The sequence below is a fragment of the Oryctolagus cuniculus genome, chromosome 9 (genome assembly GCF_051225735.1).
Source record: "Oryctolagus cuniculus isolate XC-2025 breed Fujian yellow rabbit chromosome 9, ASM5122573v1, whole genome shotgun sequence".
Taxonomy (NCBI): Eukaryota; Metazoa; Chordata; class Mammalia; order Lagomorpha; family Leporidae; genus Oryctolagus; species Oryctolagus cuniculus.
The window spans coordinates 16,310,398-16,334,066 of NC_142875.1; the positions used below are offsets into that span (position 1 = coordinate 16,310,398).

Genomic DNA, 23,669 nt, shown 5'->3' on the forward strand with positions numbered 1-23,669 from the left:
TAATCCTCCGCCTAGCGGCGCCGGCACACCGGGTTCTAGTCCCGGTCGGGGCGCCGGATTCTGTCCCGGTTGCCCCTCTTCCAGGCCAGCCCTCTGCTGTGGCCCGGGAGTGCAGTGGAGGATGGCCCAGGTGCTTGGGCCCTGCACCCCATGGGAGACCAGGAAAAGCACCTGGCTCCTGGCTCCTGCCATCGGATCAGCGCGGTGCGCCGGCCGCAGCGCGCTGGCCGCGGCGGCCATTGGAGGGTGAACCAACGGCAAAGGAAGACCTTTCTCTCTGTCTCTCTCTCTCACTGTCCACTCTGCCTGTCAAAAAAAAAAAAAAAAAAAAAAAAAAAAAAAAAAAAAGTTTAATTTTATATTATAATTCTTTAAAACCTATGTATGATTATAAAGTCAATTTTTTAGAATAGTATAGCCTTATTCTCTCATTCTCCAAAAGGTAACTATTTTTAACTTCATGGTTTATCCTTCAATTTTAAAAGCTAAACATACACACACACTCCCACAACCCCACACACACTTTATCAGTAACTAGCATCATACTAAACATACTTTTCTCCCTGTCTTCTTTTTTCCTATGGTATATCCCATGGACTGCTCCATGAGAAAAATAGAAATCTGGATCTTCTCACATGCTGTTAGAAGACAAGTATTCCATTCTGGAGATGCCCCCTAGCCTATTCAGCTAGTACTCTAGTGATGGACATTCAAGCTGCTTCCAATCACATATCACATGCTGTTACAGACAGTGCTATAAAGAATAGCCTTGGTCATAACTGCATACACATGCTCTACCAGTAGTTAGCCCTTAATTTAAAATGGGAAAAGAGAAATGTTGCAAAAAAAAAAAAAAAAAAAAAAAAAAAACCTTTAAAGCAAAAATTAAGGGTGGGTGCCTTGCATAGCAGTTAAGATGCCACCGGGGATACCCACGACCCATATCAGAGTGCCTTGGTTCAAGTCCTGGCTCTGCTCCCAATTCCAGCTTTCTGCTGCTGTGTTCATGTACATGGGTCCTGAAACTCACATGGGAGATCTGGATTGATTTCCTGCTTGCTGGTTTTGGCCTGACCCCATCTTGGCTGTTTCATACATCTGGAGAGTGAACCAGCAGACAGGAGATTTCTCTTTGTCTTTCAAATAAATTAAAGAAATAAATATTTTCTTCAAAATAAAAAATAAAACATAAGAGAGACAAGTGGGATTAAAAATTGCCTCCAGAGGAACTGAAAATAATAATTTAAAAACCTAGTTCATATCCTCAGAGAGAATCATGAGAATACTGCAGCCGTAAGATAAAAATAAACTGCTTTACAAATATGTGAAACAAGAGAACAAGAGAAAAATCAGAATTTTTAAAGCCAAACTCACTAAAAGGGATGGAAGATTCATTTGAAATAATTTCACAATACATAAAATGGAGAAAAAAGGTTAAAATATATCAGAAAAACTAATAGACCTAGAAGATCACTTTGGATCCTACAAGTATTCAGGAAGAATTGAAGACAAAGAGAAGAGAAAGAGGAGCAAACTTTTGTTTAATAGACGAACCTTTCCAAAGCTAATGATACAGTAATGAAAGGATATACCACATGTTAAATGAAACCACAATCTGCCACAGCCTTGGGAATTTTCAAACTTCAAAGGTAAAGAGAATATTTTAAACCTTCAAAAGTGAAGAAAAAAATATTAAAAAGGAAAGCAATCAGACAGCTCACAAATAACATCAGATGGTTGGGGTGGAGGGAGGGAGGAATGTAAAAGGGCCTGAAGAAAACTAGTTTAAGCCTCTGTATTTATGCCCACCTAAATCTGCTTTAAATTGAGTATTATATAAGACGGCAAAATAAAGACACCTGCAGTAATACAACGATATAGGCATGTGTCGTAGGAGAAAAGTACACAAAGGATTCCAAAAAGGGGGATATAATGGATCCAAGAAACAGTGAAACTAACACAGTTGTCATGAAAAAATTCCAAGACAGCAGGTGTACAGATCCAAAATTAACATCATCAGGACGAGAACAAATTCCATTTAATAAAAGTCATATTTTTTAAAGTAGAAGATGTACTGGGGTGATGAAGAAGGCTCAGATTCACTGTACCATCAAGATGAAAGGAAACCATTAGAAGTTCCAGGAAAAACAGAAAAAGGCACCACAAAGCCATGGTCTGCATTTGAAACAAACTGAAACTTCAGCATGATCTGGAGGAACTAACACAGATTTTTTTTAAGAGAGAAAGAGATTGGGGGAAGAAATCATTTGACTGCAATTCTCCAACATTCTCATTTGAAGCAAAAATTCAGTTCTAAAAGACTACATACTACTCTGACAGTCAATTTTTCTTAAGAGATTTGTTTATCTATTTGAGGGCAGAGTTACAGAGAGAGGGGGAAAGGCACAGTGAGACAAAGAGAGTTTCCATTTGCTCGTTCACTCCACAAATGGCCTCAACTGTCAGGTCTGGCCAGGCCAAAGCCAGAAGCCTGGAACTCCATTTAAGTCTCTGATGTGGATGGCAGGGCCCTAGCACTTGGGCCATCCTCTGCTGCCTTCTCAGGCACATCAGCAGGGAGCTGGATAGAAAGTGTAGCAGCCAGAACTGCAACCAGTGCCTACTGAGGCTGCCAGTGCCACAGGCATCAGTTTAACCCGCTACACCACAATGTCAGCCGCTGATGTCAATTCTTGATCTTAATAATATAAATATTCCCTACTGGTTTTCAGTTTTTAGCTATTTAAGCACAATTTAGAAAAGAATTTAGGTATTTAAATACTGATAGTATAAAAACAATTGAATTAATCATTGAAAGAGATTTACATTTGTGGGGAGCAACTCGGACTAGACTAAGTTACTCGAATTAAGATTTATTCTATGCATCTGCTCTCCCACAATATGGCGCTGGGAGAGGAGGAAACAGCTTCTATGCAGCTGCCTCTCGCCAACTTGAGTGATGACCTGCAGGAGCTGATCCTGCTCCTGATTGGAGGAGAGCAGCATACTCGGCGTGTAGGTAGCAGAGTTGGGATTGGTGGAAGAGGACTATAAAGGAGGAGAGCGACAACAATGCACCAGGAACATCTAAGAGGAACACCTGAGCAGCCCCCGAGAGAGCCGGCCGGCGGTGTGCCGCTCCCCCACGGAAGTGGGGAAAATGGCAGGGGGAACCGCCCTTCCACGGAGGTGGAAGGGTCAGTAGCCAACCCGGGAAGAACCAGCAGCAAACCCGGGGAGGGCCGAGTAGACAAAAGAACAGCACAGGGTCCTGTGTCGTTCCTCCGCGAAGAGGGGGAGCGACAACATTAGAGTTTGAAACTCCAACTGAAGATACAGAAATAGTAACTTACCTAAAAATTTTGAAGGGGAAAGGAGAGGATGTATGAATTATATTCCTCCTCCATGACTGGGATTCAAGGAACACTATCTAATGTTACCAAATCAGGGGATAAACATAGAACCCAATGTATATATTCCTATCTAGAAATGATTGCATCTGGAGTTGGAAAGCTGTGTATTTTAATTTAATACCATTCTGTATGCTTAGTATTGTTCCTTATATGTTAATTAACTTAAAGTATGATAATGACTCAATCAATGTTAGCTCATATTTACATGTCTTCCTCTGAAGCCTGTTTGTCAGAGCACCAAGAAACTGAGAACTATTCTTATCTGCCAAAAACCTTCCAGGAAGAGTGTTAACAAGTGATAATTTACCCTGATGTCCAAAACACAGCGTGACAAGCATGATTTACCTATTCCTAACACATTCCCCTTGAGCCTGCCCTGCCTCTACTGTTCATCACTCTTTTTTTAAATGTTTATTTATTTATTTGAAAGGCAGAGGTACACACAGAGAAGAAAGGCAGAGAGAGAGGTCTTCCATCCACTGGTTCACTCCCCAATTGACCAAATGGCTGGAGCTGTGTTGATATGAAGCCAGGAGCCAGGAGCTTCTCCCAGGTCTCCCATGTGGGTCCAAGGCCCCAAGGACTTGGTCCATCTTTTACTGTATTCTCAGGCCATAGCAGAGAGCTGAACTTAAAGTGGAGCAGCCAGGACTCAAATCAGCACCCATATGGGATGCCGGCACTGCAGGTGGCAGCTTTACTCACTACACCACAGCACCGGCCCCCTGATTTGCCTTTTATAGTGTTTGTGCTTTTATTGTTCCATGACCATCATATAACCCATACTAATAAGTGTTTAATTGATCAACAGTTAATTAACACCACGCCACTTTGCCACAGCATCAGCCCCTGTCCATCACTCTATTACTGTTCCTTTTAACTGGCTACAATCATAATACGAATATACTACTACATGTTATCTTCATTATATGATCTCTTTTTTGTACTTCACATTCAGGTGAGTGGAATATTTTACTTCTCTTTCACAGCAAGAGAAATTAAATTGCTTAATTTGGAATGTATTCTGCAATCGACTTCTTTTCTTGTTTTTTTTTTTTTTTCTTATTTACTAACTACCAGTGAGAATGAAAATTGGTTTCTCGTGCTTGAACTAAAGAAATCGTATTGTTCCCATTGTTCCCTGGCCTTTATTTATTTATTTATTTATTTATTTATATATTTCTCACACACACACACACATATATATATATATATAAAACCTGATTACCTGGCTCTTCAAAGAATTCTGCTATCATAGCCAAGTCTTCTTTGTCCTCAGAGAAATCATTTTGCTCATCACATGAGGCAATGTACTCACGTTTCCACCTATCTTATAATGGGTTTTATCTCCTTGATAAGAATGTAAATCAGAATGATCTTTCTGAGGTTCTTAAGTTCTTTATAGATAGGAGTTAATGGTATAAATTCCCCGGTGTTCAGTTACAATGATGTATCAATTCACACACTTTGACAATTATGTTAATAATTTTATCCTTATATTAATTCAAGACTCATGGTTGTATAACATCCATTCCTTTATTAGACTGACTTGATTCCCAGGCAAGGTCTTGACTAACAATGCTACCATGGACAAATCACTTAACTTCTATGAGACTCAGTTTCTTTCTTTGTTAAATGGGGATAACACCTACACCACGGAGTTACATCCTGATTTCCATACCTAAAATGACATCTCTATCATTCTCTTTCCCTTTATCTAATACATTTTTTCTTGATCAAAGTACTTATCTCAACTTGCTATTATTTTATATGTCTATACTTCTGTTTATAATCTGTCTCCCACAGATTATAAATTTATTGAGGATAAGGTTCTACTTATTCACGTATTTATCTGTAGTCCTTGAAACAATGCATAGCACATACAGATGTTCAATAAATTTTTCTTGAATGAATGGTTGAATGAAGACTATTATGGAGGTGATTAAAATGAGACAACATGTAAAATGCTTGGTGCTTTGGTAGAAAGTAAGCACCTAATGAATGGTGAATATTACTATTTTTCTTTGTCTATTATGTCAATACTTTCCATTGTTTGCTTAATATTAAAAGACTAGGTAATCAATGTCTTTAGAGATTAAGACAAAGAATCTGTTGTGTGCTTCTATTCTCTCCTTTTTATTCCTAACTCAGTCAGATTTTCTCTCACATTGGAAACAAGATGTATCTGAACTATTTATGGAATGAACTCCATAGTGACTTTTTTAAGGAAGTTTAAAAAAAATGGATAACTGTGATTGCAAATAATAATTTATAAACACAAATAAAAGCATTACTGTGTTCATATTAAGAAGCAATGGGGGAAGGTTCGTGCAGGCGGGTGGCGCGTACCGTTACTCCGCCGCTGTTCGGAATCCGCGTCCATCCGTCCTTCCCGGTCTCGCACAGACCCAGCCGAGTGTGCCATGCCTGAGAACGTGGCACCCCGAAGCGGGGGGCCCGCTGGGGCCGCTGGCGGCCGCGGGAAAGGCGCCTATCAGGATCGCGACAAGCCGGCCCAGATTCGCTTCAGCAACATCTCCGCCGCCAAAGCGGTTGCTGATGCTATTAGAACAAGCCTTGGACCAAAAGGAATGGATAAAATGATTCAAGATGGAAAAGGTGATGTGACAATTACAAATGATGGTGCCACCATTCTAAAACAAATGCAAGTATTACATCCAGCAGCCAGAATGCTGGTGGAGCTGTCTAAGGCCCAAGATATAGAAGCAGGAGATGGCACCACATCAGTGGTCATCATTGCTGGCTCTCTATTAGATTCCTGTACCAAACTTCTTCAGAAAGGGATTCATCCAACCATCATTTCTGAGTCATTCCAAAAGGCTTTGGAAAAGGGTCTTGAAGTCTTGACTGACATGTCTCGACCTGTGGAACTGAGTGACAGAGAAACTTTGTTAAATAGTGCAACTACTTCACTGAATTCAAAGGTTGTGTCTCAGTATTCAAGTCTGCTTTCTCCAATGAGTGTAAATGCGGTGATGAAAGTGATTGACCCAGCCACAGCTACTAGTGTGGATCTTAGAGATATTAAGATAGTTAAGAAGCTTGGTGGGACAATTGATGACTGTGAGTTGGTGGAAGGACTGGTTCTCACCCAAAAAGTGGCAAATACTGGCATAACCAGAGTTGAAAAGGCTAAGATCGGGCTTATTCAGTTTTGCTTATCTGCTCCCAAAACAGATATCGATAATCAAATAGTCGTTTCTGACTATGCCCAGATGGACCGAGTGCTACGAGAAGAGCGAGCCTATATTTTAAACTTAGTGAAGCAAATTAAGAAAACAGGCTGTAATGTCCTTCTCATACAGAAGTCCATCCTAAGAGATGCTCTTAGTGATCTTGCATTACATTTCCTGAACAAAATGAAGATTATGGTGATTAAGGATATTGAGAGAGAAGACATTGAATTCATTTGTAAGACAATTGGAACCAAGCCAGTTGCTCATATTGACCAGTTCACTGCTGATATGCTGGGTTCTGCTGAGTTAGCAGAGGAGGTCAATTTAAACGGCTCTGGCAAACTGCTCAAGATTACAGGCTGTGCAAGCCCTGGGAAAACAGTTACAATAGTTGTTCGTGGTTCTAACAAACTGGTGATTGAAGAAGCGGAGAGATCCATTCATGATGCTCTGTGTGTTATTCGTTGTTTAGTGAAAAAGAGAGCTCTTATTGCAGGAGGTGGTGCTCCAGAAATAGAGTTGGCTCTGCGGTTGACTGAATATTCACGAACATTGAGTGGTATGGAATCCTACTGCGTGCGTGCTTTTGCAGATGCTATGGAGGTCATTCCATCTACACTGGCTGAAAATGCTGGCCTGAATCCCATTTCTACAGTAACAGAACTAAGAAACCGGCATGCCCAGGGCGAGAAAACTACAGGCATTAATGTCCGAAAGGGTGGTATTTCCAACATTTTGGAGGAACTGGTGGTCCAGCCTCTATTGGTTTCAGTCAGTGCTCTGACCCTAGCAACTGAAACTGTCCGGAGCATTCTGAAAATTGATGACGTGGTAAATACTCGATAATCTGGGTAACACTGACTGACTGACATCAATGTGGCCAGAGTGGAAGATGATCTCCTTGGTGTTCCTTGTTTGGAAGATTTTCCTCTAAAAATTACTGGGCTTGGTCTTCCAGTTGGCATTTGTTTAAAGTTGTATTAAAAGTTTAATTAAAATATTAAATATTTGGTTTCAAAAGGCAAAAAAAAAAAAAAAAAAAAGAAGCAATGGGGGCCGGAGCCATGGCTCACTAGGCTAATCCTCCGCCCTGCAGCGCCGGCACCCCGGGTTCTAGTCCTGGTCGGGTCGCCAGATTCTGTCCCGGTTGCCCCTCTTCCAGGCCAGCTCTCTGCTGTGGCCAGGGAGTGCAGTGGAGGATGGCCCAAGTCCTTGGGCCCTGCACCCCATGGGAGACCAGGAGAAGCACCTGGCTCCTGCCTTCAGATCAGCACGGTGCGCTGGCCGCAGCGGCCATTGGAGGGTGAACCAATGGCAAAGGAAGACCTTTCTCTCTGTCTCTCTCACTGTCCACTCTGCCTGTCAAAAAATAAAGAAAAAAGCAATGGGAAATGTTTGTTATAAAATCAAGTATATTAAAACTGTAGAGCGCAATTAAGTAAAAGGAAACTAGTAAGTGTACTCCATGGTAACTGGATGTGGAGGCGTTCTCAACCCATGCACTACAGGGCGCTAGAGAAACCCAGAGTTCCACAACCACCCTTCATTTCTCAAGAAAACACAGCATCATCTGACAGACACTGCAGAAGCTACCAGCTTGAGGCAGATCGCAGTCACTGACAACTATACACTGACAGACTGCTATATATCTTTTGATGATGCCATATATTTGCAAAGCCAGGTTTTGACAGGTGATGAACTAAAAGTCAAGTGTCGCATGAACACCTATCTGGAATAAAAAAGGAGGGTGATGGTGCCCAATCTGATTCAGAAGTTTGTGAGGCTAGTATAGTGCTCAATAGGCACACATATTCCATTATTAAGTAATTATTTGTGAATTAAATGAAACTACGTAGTACCTCTTTACCCAGTTTCACTTTCCATAGGTTCAATCACTATTGTGAATAGCGTGATGAAATCTTGTGTCACCCCCCTCTGGACAGGAAAAATCCATTTGAACAGTGTATCTATGCTATAATATCCTGCCTATTATTCATCTTGTAGTCCTATGAGTTCTCATATTGACTACTGAAGTATAGCAATGCTTATGTTCAAGTAGACATTATTTTATTTAATAATTGTCCCAAAGAACAAGAACAATGATGTTGGAGATTCAGATATGCCCAAACAAAGCCATAAAGTGCTCCAAGTGAATACGTAAAAGTTCTTGACTTAAGAAGAAAGGGGAAAAAATCACATACTGAGGTTGCTGAGATCTACAATAAGAACAAATCTTCCATTTGTCAAATTGTTAAGTAGGAGAAAGGAAATTTATGGAGTGCAATGATTAGTAAAATACAATAAAATAATTTGAGAGGTAAGGTTTCGGGTGGCAAAGAAAGAGAAAAAAATATTTATAGAATTTTTATTATAGTATATTATTATAATTGCTCTATTTTATTATTAGTTGTTGCTCATCTCTTACTGTGCCTAATTTATAAATTAAACTTTATCACAGGATGCATAGGCAAAAACATAATATATATAGGTTTCAGTTACTTACTGAGATCCTGGAATATGTCCTTTAAATAAAGAGGGCTACTGCATTACTTTCTCTTTTAACCTACATATAATAAGTTTTCAAATATCTAATTGTTAGGACATGACTGCACATTAATTTGTTTGAGCCTAATTATGTAATAAGCAGAGACATTGTTTGTTGTCTAGGGGCACCATGGAAAAAAAGTACTAAGAAACTGAGGACTCCATGAACTGATGAAGTTTGGGAACCTCAACTGTATGACTTAAAGAAAAACTACACAATCACATGTAGAAATCACGAAAACAAAACTCATAATTTGCCAAGAAGTTCTTATATAGAGTGAGACTTGGGGAGGGGGCTGGACTACTGAGAGAAGAATGCTGTCTAAAAGAAAAGGATCCACGTAATCAGAGGTCTGAGCAAGCACCTTAGATGCTGAATACAAGAGTGTGAACACACATCACTTCAAGGACAAACCATCCCTTCAGAACACCCAAGCAGCTTTGCCAGGCTTTCCCATGACTAAAAAAGAAGAGATGTTGAACTTGACCACCCACAGAGGATGTTTGCAATGATGAGAGATGAGAAGGGTAATAAAGGCTGGGGGAAGGAGGCAGCTGACAATAAATTTGTGCAAATTCAGAATTCCATGTGTGTGGAGACTCTTTCTACAACTCTTTCTCTAGGGGGCTATGCTCTTTTTCAATTGGACAATTGAGCATTTATTGTCATAGGTGAACCTAATGTGATTTTGTGGTCATAACCAAATATCTTCCTTCTACATTTCTTCATAAAATCTATTCAATGCAGGGATGGTTCAACATATGCAAATCAGTAAACGTAACACATCACAGTAACAGGTTGAAGAATAAAATCCATATGATTACCCCAATAGATGCGGAGAAAGCATCTGATTCATACAACATACTTTCATAATAAAAACTTTAAGCAAATCGGGTATAGAAGGAACATTCCTCAACAAAATCAAGGTAATTAATGACAAACCCACAGCCAGCATCATATTGAATGGGGTAAAAAGCTGAAAGCATTCTTACGAAGGATCTGGAACCAAACAAGGATGCACGCTTTTCACCCATGCTATTCAATGTAGTTCTGGAAGTTTTAGCCAAGCCATCAGGCAAGAAAAAGAAATCAACTGGATACAAATTGGAAATGAGGTAGCCAAATTATCCCGATTTGTAGATGACATGGTTCTAGTTTCAGGAACAAAAAAAAAAAAAAAAAAAAAACCAAAACACACACACACAAAAGACTCCACTTAGAGATCATTGGAACTCATAAGAGAGTTTGATAAACTTCCAGGATATAAAATCAACACACTAAAATCAATAGCATTTGCATACACAGACAATGCTGTGGCTGAGAAAGAATTTGTAAAACCAGATAGCTACAAAAGATTTAAATGCCATGGAAAAAATGAATCAAGGAAAGATCTCGACAATGAAAATTGCAAAACACTGAAGAAAGAAATGAAAGAAGACACAAAAAAGGAAGAATCTCCCATATTTTTGGACTGGAAGAATTATCAAAATGCCCATACTACCAAAAACAACTGACAAATTCAATATGATCTCAATCAAAAGACCAATGACATTCTTCTTTGATCTAGAAAAAACAATGCTAAGATTCCTATGCAAACACAAGAGACCCCATATAGCTAAAGCAATCTTAAACAACAAAAACAAAACTGGAGGCATCACAATACCAGATTTCAAGACATACTACAGGGCCCAGTGCGGTGGGGCAAGGGAGATGGGAGGGTTGCGGGTGGGAGGGAAGGTATGGGGGGGGGGGGAGCCACTGTAATCCAAAAGCTGTACTTTGGAAATTTATATTTATTAAATAAAAGTTAAAAAAATTAAAAGAACAAATAAGAAAGGAAGGAGGGAGGATACAGACTAAATGTGAGAAAGGGTAAGGTGGGAAGTATCACTATGCTCCTAAATCTGCATATCTGAAATAATTGAAATTTTTCACCATATATAAATTTTAAAAGTTTACAAACCTACTCAATTACTCTGTATGTAGATAGAATTTAAACATCCTCATCGGTGGGTCCTGAGATTAAATCTTCCCAATCATCTGTTTAATAACTGCCATACCATCTCCGTGGTGTGCGTGTGTGTGTGTACATGCACGGTGTATAACAGTATAAACTCCATGCTCTATCATTCCGATTGCAGAAATTCAAGGCCATTCCCTCCGCCAGGTTTCTGTGCTACATCAAAGCCTCACTGCCTGTCAGTAGCCTGACGAATCACTTTAGCTGCATTCCCCCTACTTGCCATGCCTATCAGTTATGTAGGTAAATGGGCTCACTATTTTTCTCATCCCCATTTGCTCCTCCTAGCACTGAGCTCCCTCTGACAGTTCCAGTGGGGCCTTTATCAATCTGAATCTTAAGGTTTTCCTTACTCATCGCCTTTTCCCCAATTGTTAGCTTAAAAAAATTTTTTTCACTCTCCCACCATTTTTAAACTTCGGGATGTCTGCAAACTTAGAAAATTTCCTTAGCAGCCTCATTGGCCCTGTAGGAAGAGCTCACTAACAGGATCACATGAGATGTCTTTATTTTTAGGTGAGGGGAAGAACATGTAAGTAGGCTGAGCTATGCGGAATTCAAGTTGCTGTTCTCTGTATAAAGTTTTCTCTTCGCTTGGAGGCAGCAGCCCGGGTTCAAGTCCTGGCATGGCCAGTTATTAAGTCTCTCAACCTTAAGAAGAACCCAAAACTTTCCTGAAGCCCAGTGTCCTTATCATTAAGATGGTGACAGAAACACCTTCTCCATCTGGTGGTACAGAGTACGAGTGTACCTCAAAAAGTCTGTGGGGAAAATAGAATAAAAGGGTAAGTTCAGGGGCTGACACTGTGGTGTAGCGGGTAAAGCCACCACCTGCAGTGTTGGCATCCCATACGGGCACTGGTTCGAGTCCTGGCTACTCCATGTCCATCCAGTGGATGGAAGACCTCTCTCTCTCTCTTTCTCTCTTACACTCTGCCTCACCTTCTCTCTGTATGTAATTCTTTCAAATAAATAAACAAATCTTAAAAAAAAAAAAAAAGCAAATCACATGGTTTTATTTTTATCATTGGCAAGTTTTAATTCTTGTTCATAACCATCCTTCCATCCTTCAATAATACCATAGGCGGTACATATAACAAGATAGGAGAATACGCAAAGAATGGAAAATAAGCTGATTTAGTCAGGTGCCAGCCATTCTGTGTCTTCTCTCCTCACTTCTGGGTCCCCTTACGTTTTGAGGTCTCCCGGGTGGAAGGAGAGCATGTGGAGGCTGGTGTTGTGCTGCAGCAGGTGAAGCTGCCAATGCCAGCACCCCTGATAATGTGCCTGGGAAAGCAGAAGATGGCCAAGTACTTGGGCCCCTGCCAGCCACATGGAAGACTCGGATGGAGTTCCAGGCTCCTGGCTTTGACCTGGCCCAGCCCCAGCTGTTGTAGCCATTTGGAAAGTGAAACAGCAGGTGGAAAACCTCTCCCTCCTCCCTCCCTCTCCTCCCCCTACTGCCTTTTAGATAAATAAGTAAATCTTTAAAAAGAGAGAGAGAACTAGCAAGCAGCAATGGGAATGTGAAATATTAAAAATATCCCTGCTGGAGCCTGAGGTCAGCTTGATGATTATAGACTTAGCCAAGATTCCTTTCCACAGTGTAACTGCATAGAACTCTGTGCCTTGAACTGTATCAAGACAACATCCAAAATTTCAGTGCTACCAAATAACTCCTACAGCGGCTGTATTAATGCATGAAAAAGTCAGGATTTCCCTTTGTCTAAACCAGAATGAAAGAAAACCACAGCACCAAACAATAAGAACGCCACACTGAAATCCACTTCTCTCATCTCCAGTCATGGAATCTGAAAGCATGGACTAGACTCGGCAAACTGTGGTTCATTTCAACTCCGAAATTCTGATTCTAGGATAAGGCCGCAGCCCTTCTCAGGGCAAAGTACAACTGTGGGTCCTAAATACGAACTTGAGAACCGGCACCTTTTTAGAAATGTTCCATGATCACGCCACTTTCAGCTTGGGTTATCTCTGAGAAAAGGGGTGAGGTGGAGAGAAATGATGAAAACAAAATAACAGACGTGTATTGGATCAGTAGGTGCTCCCCCTTTCTCTTCTAAAACAGTAAACTTTGAACAGAAGGTCAAGGATGTGCCTTCGTGCGCCAGGACTGTTCAGAGAAAGATTCATATATGTCTCAAAAAAATGATTTTCCCTATCCATGATGCTATTTTCTTCAGGGGTTCAGAAATTATACAAACTTTTGGCTGCTGTAGCCATCCTTCCTTCTAGACAACACACACATTTCCTCCCTGCATGCCTGAGAGTGGTTAATTAGCGTCATCATGGGCCCAAAATAAGTAGAGACTAGTCTTCACTGTCTAGAGGCCCAGATTATTTTAATATTCGAAGAGTAACCAAGACAACTATGTTTAAGAAACACAACACTGCCAATAAAACTTTCTGATGCGTTCAATGCTATATAACAATTATTCTTTAAAACTGAAAAAAATGGTGTTAAGTTTTAATGACACCTGTAAAAATTTTCAGTGTTAACTTACAGCTTTATAATCTAAGCCCACACAAGTGAAGTCTTATTCATCAAGCAATTCACACACACACACACACACACACGCACACCATTTGTTTATATATCAGAGCTACCACATCTGTAGGCATGCATTTATAAACAGGTTCAAAGAGAAATTTTCATGGAAATGTTAATGGTTTCCAAAAAAATCCTCACATACTCCATGACACTTGCGTGTAACATTTTAATTCATTATCCGTTCATGACACACTTGGGTACCCGCACGATTCGGCATGATTAATGCAGCATTAGTGTGAGGGCATAGGAAAGGGTGTCTAATAAAGTTTTCCTCAAGATGCTTCATGTTCGCAGAGCATCACAGCTCGGCAAATGACCCAGCAGCCTGGCAGATAATGCTCCAATCTGCTCTGCACAAGATCCGGTCTCTTCCAGCCCTGTTTGATTTAGGCCAGATGAGTCACATGAGCGTCCTCCGGCTATCGGGAAAGACAGAGCCCGAGCATGTGGCACTTTGCAGCCCCCAGAAGCCAATTCAAAAATAGACCCATGCCCTTACTTCCTCTTGAGCAAATACTACAATTGTGATTGCTACAGAGAAATAGCTCCTGCAGAGGGGGAAGAAGCATTGAAGGTGCCTCTTTCTTAATCATCGCTGCTGTTTATTCTTGTCTACTCTGTGCCCACGCTGTGTTCTCTACAGACATCATCTCATTCATTCTTCAAAGTCTCTGCAAGATATACATGAAAAACTCCATTTTTCTGATAAGAAACCTAGGACTCTTAGGTAAATGGCAAGGATCTGACCCCCAGTTTCTGCAGCTTCAAAGAGTGCCACCTTGTCACCCTTCACAAGAACCGACTTAGGACCAGAAGAATTCTGAGAGGTTTTTATCTCCTTACTGAGAGACACAAGAGCCTCACTCATCCACTCCTGCCAACTTAGTGCAAAGAGTTCAGAGGAGAGAGTCTTGCACGTGCTGCTGGTGGCTGAGACCTGCCAGGCTGTGCCAGTGAACCAAGGGGTTAGGTTAGGAAATGGACTCGGGGCAGTCCGGTGGTTTGTTGGCCATCAAAGGGTCCCACAGAAGAGAGACAAAGAAAGTGAGTATCTGCTACAGCTTTCTTCAGAACCATTCCTTCTATCATAGGGTGGGTGTCTGTTCCATGTGACTCCCCTTTTTTGTCTGCTTTTGTTTTGTCTTTGTTTTGTCTACCAACCTTCTCTTTGGATGGGTAGGTTAGGGGTTACCTCCAGTCTTCTTCAGTCCTAGTGGGACTCACTGTTCCTCTTCCCATTACCAAATTCAAAACTGGAGCTCACCCTGCCCATATGATCAAGAGGCCAGGCTACAAATGGGAGCCACCCTGCTACCCAGGGGCCAGGGCACAAGTGTGTAGCCTAGGGGCCTGAGCACGAGCATACAGTTATTCCAGCCCAGACTCTGACTCTGGAACAAAACTGGAGCGTGATCAGCAGTTACTCACAGCAGCCCCAGAAGTATCCGGTGGCAGCAACATTTTTGCCTAGCAGACGCAAAGCTCTGACTGTACAGTTCCTGCCAATGATGGGTGGTAGCAGAGCCCTGAATAGTCTTCAGAAAACATTTTTCTGTTTAAGACAGCCAGGATTGGTTTCTGTTGCCTGAAATCAAGCAAAAAAGGAACATTAATGCACCCATATACTCCCAGCTCCATGGCAGGCTGTATTTCTCTTGTAAATATTGACAGACAACCTTGGTTTCCCCCTCGACTTTTCTAAACTTGAGACAGCCTTCTTCCTGACTCTAGTCTCTTAAAGGTGGCTGCTCTAGTGAACTTGGCATTTGTTCCTTCTTTCTCTGCTCCTCTGAGAGAACAAATCGTGTCCAGTTTCTTACCAGTTTTACAATGCAGGAGTGTCTTTCTAAAGGAAATGGAAGGCCGGCGCCGCGGCTCACTGGGCTAATCCTCCGCCTAGCGGCGCCGGCACACCGGGTTCTAGTCCCGGTTGGGGCGCCGGATTCTGTCCCGGTTGCCCCTCTTCCAGGCCAGCTCTCTGCTGTGGCCCGGGAGTGCAGTGGAGGATGGCCCAGGTGCTTGGGCCCTGCACCCCATGGGAGACCAGGAAAAGCACCTGGCTCCTGGCTCCTGCCATCGGATCAGTGCGGTGCGCCGGCCGCAGCGCGCCGGCCGCGCCGGCCATTGGAGGGTGAACCAACGGCAAAGGAAGACCTTTCTCTCTGTCTCTCTCTCTCACTGTCCACTCTGCCTGTCAAAAAATAAAAAAAAAAAATAATAAAATAAAATAAAAAATAAAGGAAATGGAAGCCATCTCTAAAATGCAATTATTGCTGGTGCCGTGGCTCACTTGGCTAATCCTCCACATGCGGTGCCGGCACACCGGGTTCTAATCCCGGTCAGGGCGCCGGGTTGCTCCTCTTCCAGGCCAGCTCTCTGCTGTGGCCGGGGAGTGCAGTGGAGGATGGCCCAAGTGCTTGGGTCCTGCACCCGCATGGGAGACGAGGAGAAGCACCTGGCTCCTGGCTTCCGATCAGCGCATTGCGCTGGCAGAAGCACACTGGCCGCAGCAGCCATTGGGAGGTGAACCAACAGAAAAGGAAGACCTTTCTCTCTGTCTCTGTCTCTGTCTCTGTCTCTCTCTCTCTCTCTCTCTGTCCACTCTGCCTGTCAAAAAAAAAAAAAAAAATGTAATTATCAAGGAAGATACCACTCTTACTTCCCAGTATCTGTAGGAGGGTAGGAGCCAAATTTAGATGAGCATCTTACTCCAAATTGCAAAGCAACCTCTTGTCATGAAAACATGAGAAAGTTTACTTTTCCTTTGGGTAAGGCCAATTCTCAAACACAGAGACCTAATGATCCCCACTCTAGCTTTGAAAACCTCCTTTTGTTTCAGCAGAGTTCAGACTCAGTTTTGGTCTCACTCCCCTATTGCAACAGCATTGAATAAAGTCTCCCTTGCCTCCTTTTGCTTTGTCCGGTGCAAGTTTGCTTTGACAATATTCACCATTCCTCCCTAAAGGAGGATCATTTTCCTCACCTCCCCTTGACACCAAATTTGACCCATGTATTTGCGCTAGTCAATGAAAAGTGAGCAGACAGGATATACCATTGTTAAGCAAAAGATCAGAGCTGTACCCTTTTCCCACTATTTTGGGTCTCTTTCCCAGAAAGAGGCCAATCCATTCACCTGAGTTCAGAGGGAACACGACGGGAATGCAGCCACAGCTCTCCACTGGCAGGTACATAGCATGAAAAAGAAATATATCTTTGTAGTCACAAGTTGTGAAGATATTAATAGCATCTGTTACCACAGTATAACCAATGGTCCCAACCAGTAACACACCCTTTCTAGCATTTTGCACTACAAAAAGGAAGCCCCGAAATGTCTCCTGGAAGCCTGCCTACTGACTGCTCATCACAAACTAAGGATGAGACACCCCAAAGAGACTACATGGTAAACCAGGGCTTCAAATGCAGCAGGTACACTGCACCAGAAGAGGGAACCTGCAGGAACTTGAGGACAACAAAGGCCCCCTGACTGTCCCGAGTGATATTTCAAAGGAAATCTTTTTTCAGTGTTCTTCAAAATAACTCTACTCATATTCTTCCTAATAGGAGTTTGGGGGGAAAAGTAAAAAAAAAAAAAAAGTCATATATTCCCTTATTATTTTAAATTGTCACTCTCAATTTTTCACCATAAGCTTAAAAGTTAATTTTTTCTTAATAGGAAGCATGACATATTAAATATTTTATAAGACAAAATAAGGTAGGGATTGATTTTAACTGAAATCAATATTTCATAACATGCTTTGATAAAATAGATTTTATCTATGTTATTGAAAACCTCCACTGAATCTCAAAGGAACCAAATGAAATATGCATTCATAGTTTTATCTAATGTATTTTTTAAAACTTGGCTAATCCTGAAAAACACGACTATTCTTTTTTAAAGAAACTGGTACTACTTGTTTACATTGCAAGGCTCCGCTTCATGATTTTATCATTGTCAGAAATACATGTAAGTTCAGAAAGACAGGAAACCCATAGGTTGAAGCCTTCTTCATTAACTGTTAAAGAAGTCCTCTTCCAAATACTAATATTTCTAATCATCCTTTTCTTTATTGTATGGGAAGATTCCAATACTGGGACAAAGGTACCACATTGACATTTAAGATGGGAGAAAAGTAGGTCATTATTTAGTAAACTGAGGGAAGGAATATATCATGAAAAACAGGTACTTTCTCAGAAATTTTAGAAAAAAATAAATATGGAAGCTGAGAATCTGGAAAGCAGCATGTTAGTGCAAACCCTTAAAACTATCATGCTTGAATGCCCTTGGAAAGCACGTATGCCCCTGCTGGAAGAACGTTCTGCGTACATACACACACAGCTGGCATCTATGTGGCAAAGAAGCAGATGGCAGACCAACTCTCACGGGTGCTTTCTAGATTTGCAAAACATGCTTGAGCAGAATGCCCAGTCCCATCTGAATCACTCTGCCCTGAGAGCCGGGGCCAAGACCTCACAGCTACAGCAAAGCAACAGCAACCATTCCCGGGGCATCTCTGAAGATTGAGAACTGTTTCCCAGGACTTGGGTCACATGTCTGAATATGCCAACAAGCCCAAAAATGTTTCCCCAGTTTTATACATATTTAAGAACTCATGGGTAATATATTTAAACTCTACTAAAAAGACCCCTGCTAGCAACTACACTTGAATAAAGAACTGTCAACACTGGGAGAACTTCTGCTGAGAAGAATGTACCACAACAAGATGATCTGAGGGTATCAGTTCATGTAGTAGTATGTATGTTAGTAATGATACATTTCCTGGCTGGACCAGGGAAAAGGTTTTTGTTTTTTTATTAAACTGTAGCTACATTAAATATCATTAAAAATAGTATCAGAAATTAATCTTGTACTATTATTTTGATGGCATTTTCTGAACAGAGCACATAGATCAACATACCACCTGGGTAGGAACCAAGGGATACATGGCTTGGTGATCTGGTTAAAAACAAAACAAAACAACAAAAACCTATTTCAGACTTACACATGCATTGAAAGTTCACAGGAAAAAAAAATGTACTTACATGAAGGTATTTCAAAAGTTTATAGTAAATGCTTACTATGAAAAAACTACGTATGGATTTAGGAAAAATGTTTTACACCAAATTATTGCCTAATTGTCTTTTTTATATTTTATCTGTCATTTAATTTTTTATTTATAAAAGGTGAATAAATTTCACATATTTCAAATATACAGATTTAAGAGCATAATCATATTCCTTCCTACCCTAATTATCTTTTAGTTCCAGTTTTCTTTTTCTTTTTCTTTTTTTTTTTTTTTTGGACAGGTAGAGTTAGACAGTGAGAGAGAAACAGAGAAAGGTCTTCCTTCCGTTGGTTCACCCCCCAAATGGCTGCTGCGTCGATCCAAAGCCAGGAGCCAGGTGCTTCCTCCTGGTCTCCCATGGGGTGCAGGGCCCAAGCACTTGGGCCATCCTCCACTGCCTTCTCGGGCCACAGCAGAGAGCTGGACTGGAAGAGGAGCAACCAGAACAGAATCTGGCGCCCCAACTGGGACTAGAACCTGGGGTACCGGCGTTGCAGGCGGAGGATTAGCCAAGTGAGCTGCGGCGCCGGCCTTAGTTCCAGTTTTCTAAGAACTTTTTGAGGTACTTATCTCCTCACTGTCCCTTGCAGGCAGCATGTAACCCCACATTCAAAAGAACAACTCTATAAAATAATCAGGAATATCTCTCCTATCTTAATAACAGGTAACCACTATTACTCCAGCCTTTTTGGATGTTTGGAGCTAGATTCTAAAACTAGTTTTTTTAATATGCTGTCATTGGATTATTTGAGGGGATCTCTTACCTACATAATTTGGTAGTTGTGATGATTTAGTCAATATTTCTTGTGGGAATGGGATGGTAGAACAAAGGCAGAAAAAATCACATTAACGTGCATATAGAAAAATGTAATAACCAAACACAATGGTTAATTAACATATGAAACATAAGCTAAACAATGCAATGCAAATACAATACAAGAAAAAGAACTGCTAGGTAACATAAAGTGCACTTCCTTCAGCTAACTGTAATAAATTTGGAAGGGGTAGACAGTCCTCTGTACCATAGACTACTTTGATTTCATACAGCTAAACCACTTAGTGCAACAACTGTATATGAAATGGAATTCTTCACATCACATTTCATCACATTTTCTATTTTATCATGCACTTGAATTCCTTCAAGTATGGCCTCTGTGTTCTCTCTTTTCCCTACTTTTCCTCTAAGCTTCCAGACAAAGTTTCTATTACTATATAAGAATATCCACATAATTATTTCTTCAACATCTCCAAAATGAAAGGTCCAAAATCAAACTGAAATATCGTGTCCTCAATTCTCTTTTGCTTCTGACGCTCAGTAGCACTGTCACCTGCCTGTTTACTCTCTAGGGATTCTATATGCACAAGTTTGACAACTGCTGAAAGTTTCTCATATATTCAACCCTTTCTTCTAAAAAGAAAATTATTCCATTTTCCTCCTTTTTGTCTCTTTACCTCCTCTTCTTTCATCTCATTAGGTGAGTATGGGAACTTAGGAATCCATGCTTCATGTCTCTTAAATTTTCTATAATGTCTTTCCACATGTTTATCTCTGTGCTGCATCCTGGAAAATTTTTTTTGGTTGATATTTCAATATGCTGTTTTTCTTTTTTTCTTTTTTTTTCTTTTTTTTTTTTTTGACAGGCAGAGTGGACAGTGAGAGAGAGAGACAGAGAGAAAGGTCTTCCTTTGCCGTTGGTTCACCCTCCAATGGCTACCGCACCACGCTGATCCGATGGCAGGAGCCAGGTGCTTCTCCTGGTCTCCCATGGGGGGCAGGGCCCAAGTACTTGGACCATCCTCCACTGCACTCCCTGGCCACAGCAGAGAGCTGGCCTGGAAGAAGGGCAACCAGGACTAGAACCCGGTGTGCCGGGACCGCAAGGCAGAGGATTAGCCTAGTGAGCCGCGACGCAGGCCTCAATATGCTGTTTTACTATTAAGATATTTCTAGTTTATATTTCCCATTTTAATAATTTTATTTTTTTAATTTCCAAGATCACTAAAAGGGCTTTTTGTAACTGTCCATTCTTATTTCATAAACACTTACTTATGCTTCATAAATGGGAAGACATTTTATCACCCTGAAGATATTAAATATTTTCACTCTTGGGTCCTTTTCCATTTATTCTATAACTCTATCTTCTCCTATGTGCTAAGTGATGATGACCCTTTCATGATGGTGACCATCCTCAGGTCTTTGGAATTCCCTACTGACTTCCTATTTTGGGTGAGAAAATTTTGCCTTGTGTTCTTAACATCCTTCTCCTTATCCCCATTTTCTTTTAGCAGGAGAAATGGCTTGCTGGTTTCATAATTCTTCCTTTCATATACTGGTTGTGTTTCATGTGGGAAGGGTGATTTTAGAGGATACTTTCTTCGTCCATCCTGAATTAAAACCTCACATTACCTGCTCAGGGGATTCTGGAAAACACTGCCTCCCAACTCATCTCCTCTTCTCCAGCCTCTCCAGCCACTCTGAGACCAGAGCCATCTTCACAGGCCCCATTGAGGACCTGATCCTCCAGCTTGGTGTTATTCTTTCACCTAAAAAGTAGACAAGTGTATTCCTAAACCCTCCACTCCCAAGAGAAAAAAGGGCTCCATGGAAGAGATGTTAGCAGCAACTGTAGCCCCATCTCCTTTTCCAACCTACTTCCCTCTGCATTGGTTCACAAACTCTCCCCCTGGCCATCCGGGCTACGCAGACAATCTAAGCAATTTCACACTCCCTGCCTTTGCTGAAGCTACTCATTTCACTTCCGCGTCCCATTCACTTGTCAAGACCAAGATAAGATCCCACTGTCTCTTCCATGAACCCTTCAGCACGTTACAGACATTTCTTCAACTGAGCCTCCACAAAAAGATTACCCAGATCCCTATTAGTGTTCTTATCTCATTTTGCCTTAATGTGTTAGCATCCTCAACTAGGTCAGAACATCTTGAGGGCAAAAATTATTATTTCTGTTCATGTTTCAAGCAGCAGCTAGCACAATGTTCAGCATTTAATAGCCACTCAACATATTTTTTAAATAGGTGCCCCTTGCTCCTACGCCTAAAATTGTTATTTGCCAAGTGCATATTTATAAAATTAAATTCAAGGAAGTAAACCTTAACTAACTGGAGACAAACTTGGAATCTCAGTATTGCAGCTTTAGAGGAAAAAGAAATTTCTTCTCCTCAAAATTCAGAACCTGTGCCAGCCTCAAGTCCTGCCTCCCTGTCTGAGAAGTGGCACACCAGCCTTGCGGGTTCTATTCCATGTCTACAACTCTCCTTTACTGTGTTTTACCTCCCTGTGACATAACATCTATCCATTTGCGCCACTAGACCATATACCCTCTGGGAACAGAAAATAAATCAAAATATGTTAACCAAAAAGAGGCTGAAATACCACAATTTCCCTCATTTCTCCTCAGAACAGCCCTGAGGTGTTATTCTCATTTTCTAATGGGTACACCAGAGTAAATGAAAGTTAAATGAACTCATGGTCATGAAAGCAAGGAAGCTGGTAGCAGAACGAGGTCTTCTTAAAATCAATCACCTCTCCAGACATGCTTACATGATATAAAGTAGCTACAGTCAGGAATATAAGAAGGGGATACCTTGGGTCTCTCTACATGAAGGAAATAATCCACACAAACCATAATGAACAGAACTGGCCTACAAAAGAATCTATGAGTTCTTTTTTTAAAAAAAATATTTTATTTATTTATTTGAGAGGTAGAGTTACAGACAGTGAGAGGGAGAGACAGAAAGGTCTTCCTTCTGCTGGCTCACTCCCCAGATGGCCTCAACAGCCGGAGCTGCGCTGCTCTGAAGCCAGGAGCCAGGTGCATCCTCCCGGTCTCCCAAGTGGATGCAGGGACCCAAGCACCTGGGCCATCCTCCACTGCATTCCCAGGCCACAGCAGAGAGCCAGAATGGAAGAGGAGCAACTGGAACTAGAACCCAGCGCCCATATGGGATGCCAGTGCTGCAGGCAGAGGATTAACCCACTGCACCACAAAGCCAGCCCTGAATCTATGAGTTCTGTTTCACCACTTCACTCAATTCAATGAGCTTCCAGAACATATTATATGCATTTTATATTATATATTATACACTATATATTACATATAATATTACAGAGTAATTATCCACAATAAGCTCACCACAGTGAAATTAATTCTAGGTCTATGGGTAACCATGCTGAACTAACCTTTTCAGGAAGAGTTGTAAAGGCTGCAACCATCACTAGATTTAGCGTATATTAATTTCTATCACATTTAGCATTTTTATCACACACACATACACACACTACTACAAAGATGCTTCTATGAAAAATGAACAAAGCTATTTAGATTTTAAGTTGTTATTGCTATCATTGTACATACTATTTGCTGTTTATTGAGTGCTTACTTTGTATCAGGAATGTTGCTGAGAACTACATACATTATTTCATTTAATCCTAATAAAATATGATAAAGTAGATACTATTAGCACTACATTTTCAAAATGAGAGAAACGGAGCTCCAAAAGAGCTCTAAGTTAATACAACTAACGAGAGGTAGAACTGCAACATGCTCCTGGTTTTTCCTGGTGCCGCCGTCCTGGCTCCTATCTGCTGGTGCATTTTCCCTCATTTGTGTCCACTGGAAAGATAGATTTGACCAGATACTTTCATTCTTTTGATATTATCATACTGAACTAAATGATATTGCTGTTTTTGTAGCCTAAAAATGGTCAAATGGTTCAACCTAATATAAAGAACTTCAGATGTTATTATCTGAAGTTTTAGATTTCTTGCCAATGTACTTTTTTGTTTTGTACAATACCTTTATTAGACTGCTGAAATTTTAGTACCAATGACAGTATAACCAATT

At 41.1% G+C, this 23,669-nt stretch overlaps 1 protein-coding gene and 1 pseudogene across 2 annotated transcripts in view; one reads left to right on the forward strand and one right to left on the reverse strand.

The window, feature by feature from the left end:
* Positions 1-23,669, reverse strand: part of HS6ST3 (heparan sulfate 6-O-sulfotransferase 3) — a 770,680-nt gene that overhangs the window by 675,041 nt on the left and 71,970 nt on the right. The gene's annotated exons all lie outside the window — the stretch shown is intronic.
* LOC149124517 (T-complex protein 1 subunit delta pseudogene) lies at positions 5,706-7,615 on the forward strand (annotated as a pseudogene). The gene has a single exon (XR_016212755.1). The product of XR_016212755.1 is annotated as a T-complex protein 1 subunit delta pseudogene (transcript).